The sequence below is a fragment of the Procambarus clarkii genome, chromosome 13 (assembly GCF_040958095.1).
Source record: "Procambarus clarkii isolate CNS0578487 chromosome 13, FALCON_Pclarkii_2.0, whole genome shotgun sequence".
In the NCBI taxonomy this organism is placed as follows: Eukaryota; Metazoa; Arthropoda; class Malacostraca; order Decapoda; family Cambaridae; genus Procambarus; species Procambarus clarkii.
The window spans coordinates 12,119,694-12,132,287 of NC_091162.1; the positions used below are offsets into that span (position 1 = coordinate 12,119,694).

Here is a 12,594-nt window from a genome sequence, read left to right on the forward strand (position 1 = left end):
AAAATTTGGGACTGCTGTAGTGTCATTTATTTAATTTGACTACAGTAATTGTGACCATTCATTATTAAATAATATTACTAATGACATAGTAAATATTACAGCAACGTTACAAGGGATGGGGCTGACCGCTCAGATCTTGCGTGGCACTCACATCTGCAGCTTCATTGACCAAGTGCCATGAGGATGAGACTGTAAAATTGCTTCAGTATCCTATCAAGACCTAACATGATCTGCCCTTCCATAGGCTCCAAGTGCCAGCCTCACCATTGCTCTTCAATGTCTTGCCTTAAATTGCCTCCAAATTGTTGTTTGTATACAAACAAAGAACCATTTTTGTACAGACAATTAATACCCATATACAGTATGTGTGTGTATGTATAATATATAATTATTTATTTATTGATGTGTACAGTATCTTTATTTTTCTTAATATTTCTAAATGCTTTCAAAATACAGTACTGTAATAAAAAAGTTAGCAGCTGTAAATGTACAATATGTATATTTTTGCATATATGTACTCATATAATTGTGCTGCGGGGGTTTAGCTTTAGTGCTTTGGTCCCACCTCTCAACTGGTACAGTATGGGTTCCTGAGCTTATTGGGCTCTATCATATCATTTGAAACTGTGTGGAGTCAGCCTCCACCACATCACTTCCTAAGCTCGGGCAGTAGGTATGTGATGAGGTGGGGGTTGTCTTGTTCTAAAGGATATAAGTGTACCAAAGTGTGTGTTTTGCTGGATGAGTGTGTTTGATATGTCCTGCCTCGGCTATGTCTAGTCTTCTAGTTTTGCTGTGTCTTGAATATTTCAATGCTCAACTAAGAGTGAGTGGAGGTTGGTAGGGACTTCGTCTGGGGGTAAGTGGGGGAGAGGTCCCGGTGGGTCGAGATTGACAGGAGTCTTGGTGTCAGCCTAACATTTTCGCATGCCCGGCGAGTCATCCACATTGCCCTGGAAGGTACGCCGGGCATTGCCGGTGAGTACACAACCCACTGTTAAACTCTCTCACTTAATAATAATACTAAATAATAAGAATAAGCAAAAATAAATGCATGATGCCGAGAGCATCGTTCCCCGAACCACATGTATTGTTTTGATGATGCCGAGAGCGTCATCTGGACGCCAGTGTTAAGTCAGGGATAGTAGGCATAATAATGCATACTATCAAAGTATAATTTCTAAATCTACAGGAAATTCATATCCTGTGGTATGGGTGGGGACTGTGAGGTTCCTTTTCCAAGTCTACAAGAAATTCGTACCCTATGCAGCCCACCAAAATACAAAATATGGTTTCTGGCCTGGAAAAAAGAGAGACTGGAACAGTACATTTTGCATTTTTGTGGCACGTGGTTTACAATTTACTGACTCAGGAAGTACAGTATTTTTTCATTCTGCAACACTGAGAACAAGAGGACATAAATTCAAGTTAAAAAAATATAGGTGTTAAAATAACTTTTGTTAATACAGTACTCTTTTTGCAAAATGAGTGGAAATGATTCAAGTGAGCCGGTAGTGCATGCAACCATCGGAAGTTTCAAAATGTTATAAGGAATGCGGGACACCGCGAACATAGCTCTCATCCTGTAATGCTTGGGTAATTACACCTGCACATACAGTACTTTCATCCATACAGTACCACATACATAAAGTATACAGTACTTGAAAGGCATATTGTAAATTTCTATCTTGCTGATCATTTGTTTGTGATAATTAAATTGAGTAGTATTATGTGTACTATAATATGAATTGGCTATTGAGCCATAGCCTGAACTAACCACCCAAATTGTTGAAGACGGACCGAAATCGTCGTCTCCTCATTTTCTGGTGTGTGGTTTACTCTTCATATCTTAAGCCACGTTATTGACTCATCGTCTGCACCCATAGTACATATATGTATGATATTGAGGCTTAAATCTGTACCTTACTTTTTCTCTGAAGATATTTGATAGGTATATTTGTATAAAGCAAATAACTCTTTCAAGTTAGTAAGGCAACACCCAATACTTCAGAACCTGAATTTTCCAAAACTAAAACAATAAGAAGTTGCCAGGTGTAGAAATTGATTCAATGACAATTTATTTTCTACATGCAGTATTGTTACTCTGGAAATGCAATAATGCATTTTGTTTTGAAGTGTGAGCTTGGTGTGAGAAGACAACTATCTTAATTTCCAGAATGGCTTACAAATACTATATTGTTCTTCATTTATGCATTTGGCTATTATAATTTATTTTAAATTATGATGATAGTCATTTCCAAATTATGTTAATTTTTCCTGCAGTAGATACACATTTGTACTTGTCTATCAGTGAGTAGAGGGGAGTGAGGTATAGCTCTTTATGCCCATAGTGGAAGTCTAGTACAGAACAGTGTGTGTATACTGACATGTTACTTTTGGCTTCTTCCTTGCTTTTTGATACTTCCTTGAATTTTAGGTTTGCACTGTATATAAATACTAAATAAATGCATATTATATATATGCCAGTTTGTATAATTTCCATACATTAAAAGTTGTCAGCCACGTTTAAGTTCAGAGATTTCCTTTCACTTACCGCCTCCATTTTAATACATTACATAGCATTCATATTTGTTAAAGTGTGAATTATTCCTCGACCCATTTCTCCTCGTGTTTAAGAAGTAGAGTATACTTACTGCTTGTTAAATACATAATGTTGTTAATTTTTTGTTAATATGTTGTGACTTGTGTTGTTTACATGTGACTGCGTCACTTGTAAACATTACCCAAATTGTAAACATAGTAGTACAGTATTGTATATTATGGTGCAACTGATCACTATGGTTTTGTAACAATGGTAAACGAATTTTGGTAGTAACAATGGATTTTGCTTTAATCTTTTTTTGTATGAGTAATCTTCTGTTAGTCAAGTGGCTTGGGTTTTGGCAATTTTGATTCCCAGCAAACATGTTAATAAGTATTTAACAAGAATTATTTTTGTGTTAAAAGGCTTGAAATTGCTAATCATTATCTTATTGATACAAAATTAAGTGACTTTTCAAAAAGTATTCGTTGATAGCCTAATGTCTTTCATTAACCTCTTTTGTTTCTAGACATGTGTAGATATTGTATATGTACAGTACATTTTACACTATAACTTCTCATCCTTCACATTATATTGCTCTATGTAGGATTTTATGCTATGATTTAAATAAGTTGAAAATAATACTTAGTGTGGAGTCGATTTAAATAATCTAAAAGTTTAAAATGTATTGCTTATTGTGTACTATATTTTGGAATATTTAATGTCTCCTATTTGGAAGCAAAAAGTATTTTTAGTTACACTTTGACCCCTCAAAGCTGGGAGATGTGTATTAGTGTGTGTAACTTTAATGGCACAACAGCTCGTTTGGCAACACCCCCACAAATTCCTTTGATCAAATTTTAGCACCCTTTCTCTTATTCCCTTCCTTTGTGATCCTCGATACTGGTTATCCAACTCAAATTGTCGTACTCATACATCCACCCGTTTCAGTCTGTCAGTTTGCTCCATTTTCTTATTTTTATATTTGAAAATGATTTTATAACTGATTATTTTTCCATCTTTATCTTTCACAAACGTCTGTCCTCTGTTTCTCCTCTCAGTTGGCACTTCAACATTGTACACTGCAAGTAACTTACATTGTTACAGTTCTCTGTAATACCACAAATACTTATCAGTACTTTCTATCAAGATTTGCAGTGGAATCTTTAGTGCCGCTCCCATTCCATCCCTCATTTGTTCTTAAGCCATAGTAAATGAACTGTTCCTTGGTGGAATAATGGTGGCCATACTATCAGGTGTGTGTAGCCAGGAAGAAATAAGTAATATTAAGAACACTATCAAGTACTTATTGCCTGTAAAAAAGCCAGTGTGATAGTTGAAAACTCATTCACAATGCTCTTGTTGTTCACAATGTTATTCAATTCACAATTGTTATTCACAATGGCTCTTGTTGGCAATTATTTGGTATCATCATTGTGGCTGACACTATTCAGCTTGTGGAAAATGATCCATAAAATTGCTGATAAATACACAGTGGATAAAGCTCCATTCTTAATTTAACAGGAACTTCCTTTGGTGATCCTGTGTTCATTGTAAATGTTCCAGGTGCTATTTGTTGTTGTTTTTGTTTACTATAAGCACTGGTATGCACTCCAATAAACCTACTTTTGAATCCCAGTCTTTGAACTTTCATTCCAGTGTAGTAGTACTATGATGATATATTTGCACTAGTCAAATTCCAGTTTGCTCTGGCATTGTTCAGTTTTACATCTGCAAACCCAGATGACATTACTGTACATTTGTAAATGCTCAACCATCTCGTGCAGCATCAATTTTTTTGTACTATTGTTATATAATGTCTTTGTTCTTCATAGTAGAAAACCTGGGAAATAGTTTTTTACTTGATTGTAGGTATATTGTCCTTACAATTTCTGTCTGCAAACTGATCAATGTTCAATGTCATGGTCAAGGTCATGCATGTTCAATGTTCATCTAATATGGTAACAGTGTCTACTGTGTTTAATATTGTGTAATTGTCACCATAGCATTTCAGCTTCTGTAAATGTCAGTACATGTCTTGGGTAGAATTTCAAGTGTATTTTTTAAATTATTTCCTTATTGGAACATTGGTTTTGGTAGTGTCTGCATTTTCATCTTGAGACGGCACACATTCTTCCAGTTACAAATTTCCTTTTTCCTAAATTAAACAAATTTGGGTTGTGTCCTGTAACTTTTCCTCTTGTTGACAACTCGGTGGGATCTTAGCTGGAAAATTGGTGTCGCAGTTAAATAAATCAGTTTGGTATAAGAGGTTGTTGTTGTTTATGGCACATGCAGTGTGCATGTATTCCAGGTTGGAATGCTTTATGGTTTTGTGAACAAGAATTGTATAAAAATTCTAACAAAGTGCCTGCAGGATGTGTGTGTGTGGGAGGAGGGGGGGAATTATCAGGAAAAGCAGCAAGCCATTACGACTATGTAGCACTTGGAAAGGATTTGGGATGGGACGGGAGAGAGGAATGAAGCCCAACCACTTGGATAGTCGGGGATTGAATGCCGACCTGCATGAAGCGAGACCATTGCTCTGGCGTCCAGACCAAGTGGTTGGGCTGGGGAGAGGGGGGGGGAGGGGTCAAGAAAGGAAAACCAATAATTGTAACTGCACCATCATTTCTACTGTGCACACTTTGTGATGGTGGCTTATAGCATAACTGTCTTGTATCCTATACTGTAAAATTGCCTGAAGTTATGCAACAAAATTACATGTCTGGGGAAAAGCAGCTTTTGCAGATTGTATTAAAACATAAGAATAGGGGAAACTGCAGCAGGCGTATCCAGTGAATCCACAACTATTGTGTTACATGGTAATTTGTTTCATAAATCCACAACCCTATTTTCAAACCAGTACCTTTCTTGAAATTAAACTTATCCAATTTACTGTGGGTAAATTGTTTCTTAGATTGATGTCTCTTCATAGGGAAGGTTTCTAATTTCTGGGATTACTTATGTAAGTGGCTTGTGTTTACACCGAGTCACTTGATATATGACACTCGTCAGTTGGTGAGCACCGGCCGTGTTTTGTGTGGTGGTTTACGTTCCCGTTAAACCCTGCTAATATAAAACTACACAAACGAAACCTTAAGATACATGTACGTGGAGAAAAAGGGTACCAGGTACCTCTAAAAGATGGTTTTCCAATCTTGATTCAATAAAGCACTTATTTAAACATTAATATTTAGGCGCTCTCTGCTTCTTGGCCACAAACTCGGCATACATTATAACAAAGTCCAGGATACTTGAGATGTACAATGATGCATAAATAAACAGCAATCCCAGTGGTTAATCCATGTTCAAAACTCTAAATCATTAACTCATCTACACTCTTAGTACTGTACTTGGGTTAAAAGAGCTGTTTCATGCAACTTTGAGAGCACACAATACAGTATTGAACTGTACCATGCAATTGCAGGCTATCTATATTTTCAAAATTGAAACATATCTGCTTTAAGGCACTGGCCAGTTTTGCTGTCTTCAATTAAAATGACTCTTAGGCTTAATCATACAGTACAATAAAAATTTCCTTAATTATAGATTTTAAATTTCACCTATCATCACATAATTTTCTCTTCTGTTGGAGTTATACAAATCAGAATCATATTAAGAGTTCATTAAACTACCTGCTCCAAAATATCCCGGAAAATACTTGTACAGTAGTGGAAACTAAACCAGGTAAGTCAACTCATAAGTTAACTAATGAATAATGACAAGCAGTGAAGAGGAGATAACCAACACTTTCCACATCTGGTATGCATTTTAGCCACATTAACTTGTCCTTACACTATTCCTTATTCTGATTTCTACCCAATCATTCAGTCCTCAATCTGTGACCGTTGGCAGGGTCGTTGGTACAGGGGTGTATTGTTACTGATAACAAACTGCGTGCTCTTATCGGTAGCCTGTCCCCTTGGCTCTCCTCATACCACAGTAACCAGCAGTGGGAAACACCTCTAGTGAGGTTATGTATTGGCCATACACGTTATATTCGCAGGCACTTAATGGAACTCCCCTTCTTGCTCCTTTTTATCTGAACTGCATTGTCCCACTTAGTGTATTTTTGTAATTATTTCCTTGTTGGTACATTGATAGTGTCTGCATTTTAATCTTGAGACAGCGTACAGTACATTCTTCTGGTTACGAATTTAAATTAATTAAAAGAAAGTGGATTGTGTCCTGTAACTCTTCCTCTTGTTGACAATGACTCGAGAGACCCATCTCTGAGCATCTCCTTGTTGAATGTCTCCTGATTTTCAGGATGTTCGTGTGTCTTGCTTCTCAACTGTCCCTCATGGTCATTTGTCCCTTGATAGAATCCTTGGTGAATCAGATACCTTTGACATCGCTTGTCTTGTGCACTTTTGTTCTCTTATTGACACCTTTAGTGATAATTAGCACCTTTTGAATATCCTGCTACTTTGATGGTGCTACATAATCTGTCTGGCTTGGTGCCTTCATTTGATAATTATTTTAGCAACATCATCATGTGCCAGTGGTAAAGATAGATGTTTTTTTTGTAACCATAAGCATTCTATGCTTACCATATCATCCCTAAGTAATGGTCAGTATTAGTTCAACTTGTAGCATTTGAGGTGATGGGAAAATATCTTGTGCCCACAACTACACTGACTAACACAGGTCTGATAAGATGTGGAAAGTATTACAAGTCATGCTAGTACTTCTCTCTCAAATTGAGCTTAGTACAGTATCAATATCTGCGCCAACAATGAATTCAAGTCCTCTACACGAGTTACCTTTAGCACAGTTGAGGAGAGTGGTTATATATAAGCTGAATACAGCCACACAAAAAAGCTGTTGTATTGCACTACTTACTATAATTAATGTATAACACTATAAACAGGTATGAAGTTTCAGCTGTGTTTGATTAAAGGTTACCAGATCATTTTGAATATGTGAGTGGTTTTATTTCTCGGTACAGTTACTCAAAAAATTAAGTGAAGGGTTTGAAAGCTACAGTAAATTTCAAATCCAATATGATCAGACTGGAATACTTTAGTAATAACAGAGATCTTGACCAATATTGAGCTCTAGCTTGACATAGATAGATTCATTAGGGAGCAAATTGCTACCTGGGCCAGTACTGTGAGCAGCTATGTCATCCCTTATGTGATTGAACATATCTAGTTATTGCAGTACTGTGTTATTGCCGGCAATGCTATGATTAAAGTAGATTTTTGGTTATCTGAAGTTTGGTCTTTCACACCATAAGCTATTGCAGACAAAAATGTATTTTAAGGTATATAGTGCTCCCTCCAAATTCTAGACCTCCATATAATGGATTCCTCTAATCTAAGCACTTCACCAAATCTGCTTATTGGACCTTTTCTCCAAAATTTGAATGAGTCATAAAAAAAATCAGGATTCCAGTGGTAAAATCTGAATTGTCAAGTAACGTAATTTCCAGCAGATAATATTTTCATTACATTTATTCTGGGAGGTTCTCCTTAATGGCTCCAGAAGCTTTATCTGGTACCACTGCACTGTAGCACTACATGCCAGGCCTCTGAGACCCAGCCAATTCCTGCCAGGAGCCATGACTAGAATTGGCTCTCTACAAGGTGAGGAAAACTGGGGATCAGAGATCAACTACAAAACTGAGGAAACCTTACCAGAAAGTCACACCAAAGCTAGCAATTGCACAAAGGAAACTATAAACCCTTTAAATAAACAAGACAAATTATTGTTGCAGTGGGGGTAAATACCCTAACTGTCACTATAAGAACATAAGAATAAAGCACCTACTATTGACTTGTATGAGGCAGCTTCTATACATTTCTACCCAAATTTATTCATTTACTGTACTGTATATGTCTAACCTATATTTGAAACTAACCAGTGATCACACATCTAATATGTTACCTGGTAATGTGCTGCATAAATCAACAACACTTCAACCAGTATTTATTCAGGTCTTTCCTGAATATAAACTACCGTACTCTAATGTACTGTATATCCATTATTTTCTGTTCCTTTCTGTGTTTGTATACTGTATTTAGAACCTTGTTTAAATCCCTTTTATCCACTTCTATTCAGTACTGTATTTCAGTCATGTCACTCCATACTGTCTTTCTATGAGTGTGAAAACCAAATTTTTTTTTAATCTCTTCATAAATGAGGTTGCTAATTCCTGGGATTAATTTTGTCATCTTTCTCTGTTCTCATGCAAGGGAATTTTATGTCCATTCTATAGTATGGAGATCAATACTGAACCATGTAAAAGCTCTCCGAAAATTACAGTTGAATCAGAACTAATAAGTGTTTTTTTATTAAAGGAAAATCTTGAAACTAAAACAGTAGTTTGGCCAACATCAACAAACTGTATGCTAGTATCCAACTGCACCTCCAGATGGCAGTTCAAGTCACTCAAGGGTTCAATCTCCATATGTACCTTACATATGTGCCATCTCAAAAATGCCCTCCAGTTTCCATAGAAGAATTGTGGGAACTATACGTAAAGAAAGGGGCATTTCATTACGTTCAACACGTGATTTCTGGGCATACTGCGGATGGTTTCTTGGAGAGGAAACTGTCGATGAGCTAACAGAAGTAGATTAGTAAAATGATTCTCACCCTTAGCCATGGGGTGAGAAGGCGAAGAAGGGACTTGGCAACTGGAAAGACATAAAGCCAACACTATTAAGACCACAGAAACCCCAAGCCTGAATATTAGCTATAAACATACTAGTTAAGAAAGCAGTAACACCATTATATTTGTGCACATTATCTGTATGTGAGAAAACATCAAGGCAGAATTAGTAAGGATAACCAGATAAAGTCTGACCTTGGAACAAGGTAACAAAGAAATAGGATTAACAAAGAGCAACATCACAAGAAGCAGGAGTAATGAGAATAATTTATTGAGACTATTTTGTAGGAGGGAAAAGGTGTTTCTTTGGCTCTAATGGAGTTATAATTTTCTAGGTAGACATTTTTTTATCCCAATGTACAGTACCTGGTTTTCCTAGGGTCTTAAAGTGGGACCAGGAGGTGTACAAATTTGACCTACCTTCTGAAAAGTTATGACTTCCCTTCCATCCATAAAAAAAAAATCTCACTCAAACCTCCAGTACAGTATATTATATGTGTGTAAATCACAAAAATTAACACGTGATGAAAAATGTGATAAGTGTCAGACCACGGAGGAAGAATTGAAACAGGAATTTCATTAAGTACTTTCGTATATTAATACATCTTCAGAAGGAATGAATATATATACAGTATTATACTGTGTGTGTGTGTGTGTTTACTATTTGTGTCTGCAGAATAGTTATTAGCTCTTGGACCCTGCCTTTCTAACCAATCTATTTTCCTCTATTATACCTACTACATATATTTCTATCTAACATGCACACACACACACATCCCCAGGAAGCAGCCCATAGCAGCTGTTTAACTCCCAGGTACCTATTTACTGCTAGGTGAATAGGCGCATCAGGGCGAAAGAAACATTGCCCATTTTTTCCGCCTCCGCCACGAATTGAACCCAAGCCATAAGGACTATGACCCCCAAGCACTATCCACTCAGCCGTGTGTATAATATATATATAATGACAGTGTCAGACCACGGAGGAAGAATTGAAACAGGAATTTCCTTAAGTACTTTCGTATTTAATAATACATCTTCAGAAGGGTATTATTAAATAAGAAAGTACTTAAGGAAATTCCTGTGTCAATTCCTCCTCCATGGTCTGATCCTGTGACATTTTTCATCACGTGTTAATATTTGTGATTTGCACGCACGCACGCACGCACGCACGCACGCACGCACGCACTCACTCACTCACTCACTCACTCACTCACTCACTCACTCACACTCACTCACTCACTCACTCACTCACTCACTCACTCACTCACTCACTCACTCACTCACTCACTCACTCACTCACTCACTCACTCACTCACTCACTCACTCACTCACTCACTCACTCACTCACTCACTCACTCCACTCACTCACTCACTCACTCACTCTTTTAATCAGAGATGTAGGCTAGCTAAGCAGCAAAGTAAAAGGGCATGAGAAACTATAGGAATAACAGGACACTGGAGAGCAGAGAAAGATACCGGAATGCCAGGAATGAATATGTCAGGATGAGAAGAGAGGCAGAAAGACAATACGAAAATGACTTCGCAAGCAAGGCAAAGACTCGGCCTAAATTGCTGCATAGCCACATCAGGAGAAAAGCAACAGTAAAGGAACAGGTTATGAAATTAAGGATAGGGGCAGAAGGATTCACTACAAACAAGGAAGTTTGTGAGGAACTGAATAAGAAATTCCAGGAGGTCTTCACCTTAGAGCAAGGAGAAATCCCAGAGATAAGAGAGGGAATAGCTAACCAGGAACCACTGGAAGAGTTTGAGATTACCAGCGGGGAAGTAAGGAAGTGTTTACTAGAGTTGGATGTGACAAAGGCTATCGGCCCAGAAGGAATCCCCTTGGATACTAAAGGAAGGAGCAGAAGAACTGTGCCTACCACTCTCCATAGTGTATAACATATCACTGGCAACAGGGGAGCTGCCAGAAATTTGGAAAGCAGCTAACGTAGTCCCGATATACAAGAAAGGGGATAGACAAGAGGCACTGAATTACAGGCCAGTGTCCCTAACCTACATACCATGCAAGCTGATGGAGAAGATTGTGCGAAGAAAGCTAGTGGAGCACCTGGAGCGAAAGAACTTTGTAACACAGCATCAACATGGGTTCAGGGATGGCAGGTCCTGCCTCACAGGGTTACTTGAATTCTACGACCAGGCAACAAAAATAAGGCAAGAAAGAGAAGGGTGGGCAGACTGCATATTTTTGGATTGTCAGAAAGCCTTTGATACAGTGCCACACAAGAGGCTAGTGAAAAAGCTGGAGATGCAGGCTGGAGTGAAAGGGAAGGTACTCCATTGGATAAAGGAGTACCTAAGCAACAGGAGACAATGAGTCTGTGTGAGGGTTGAGGTCTCAGATTGGCGAGACGTTACGAGTGGAGTCTCGCAGGGGTCAGTCCTTGGACCTATACTGTTTCTGATATATGTAAATGATCTCCCAGAGGGTATAGAATTGTTTCTCTCAATGTTTGCCGATGATGCAAAAATTATGAGGAGGATTGAAACTGAGGACGATAGTAGGAGGCTACAAGATGACCTAGACAGACTGAGTGAATGGTCCAACAAATGGCTGTTGAAGTTCAACCCGAGTAAATGCAAAGTAATGAAACTAGGCAGTGGAAACAGGAGGCCAGACACAGGATACAGAATAGGAAATGAAGTACTTAATGAAATGGACAGAGAGAAAGATCTAGGAGTTGATATCACACCAAACCTGTCTCCTGAAGCCCACATAAAAAGAATAACTTCTGCGGCATATGCGAGGCTGGCTAATATCAGAACAGCGTTCAGGAACCTGTGTAAGGAATCATTCAGAATCTTGTACACCACATATGTAAGACCAATCCTGGAGTATGCGGCCCCAGCATGGAGCCCGTACCTTGTCAAGCACAAGATGAAGCTGGAAAAAGTCCAAAGGTATGCCACTAGACTAGTCCCAGAACTAAGAGGTATGAGTTATGAGGAAAGGCTGCGGGAAATGCACCTTACGACACTGGAAGACAGAAGAGTAAGGGGAGACATGATCACAACCTACAAAATCCTCAGAGGAATTGACCAGGTAAATAAGGATAAACTATTCAACACTAGTGGGACGTGAACAAGGGGACACAGGTGGAAACTGAGTACCCACATGAGCCACAGAGACGTTAGAAGGAACTTTTTCAGTGTCAGAGTAGTTAACGGATGGAATGCATTAGGCAGTTATGTGGTGGAGGCTGACTCCATACACAGTTTCAAATGTAGATATGAAAGAGCCAAAGCTCAACCCCCGCAAGCACAAATAGGTGAGTACACACACGCACGCACACACACACGCACACACACACACACACACACACACACACACACACACACACACACACACACACACACACACATTTTGAATATTTAAGTAATTATTATATATCACGCCATGAGTCCC

At 38.2% G+C, this 12,594-nt stretch overlaps 1 protein-coding gene across 2 annotated transcripts in view; it reads left to right on the forward strand.

Moving 5' to 3' along the window:
• The window catches only part of LOC138364253 (uncharacterized), a 29,318-nt gene that overhangs the window by 13,204 nt on the left and 3,520 nt on the right, over nucleotides 1–12,594 (forward strand). The window contains exon 3 of one of the 2 annotated variants that reach the window (XR_011228357.1): nucleotides 102–4,175. The exons of the other annotated variant lie outside the window; for it this stretch is intronic. The gene's annotated coding sequence lies outside the window, so the exon portion shown is untranslated. Of the gene's footprint in view, nucleotides 1–101; nucleotides 4,176–12,594 lie in introns of those variants that run through there. 2 annotated transcript variants of the gene reach the window in all.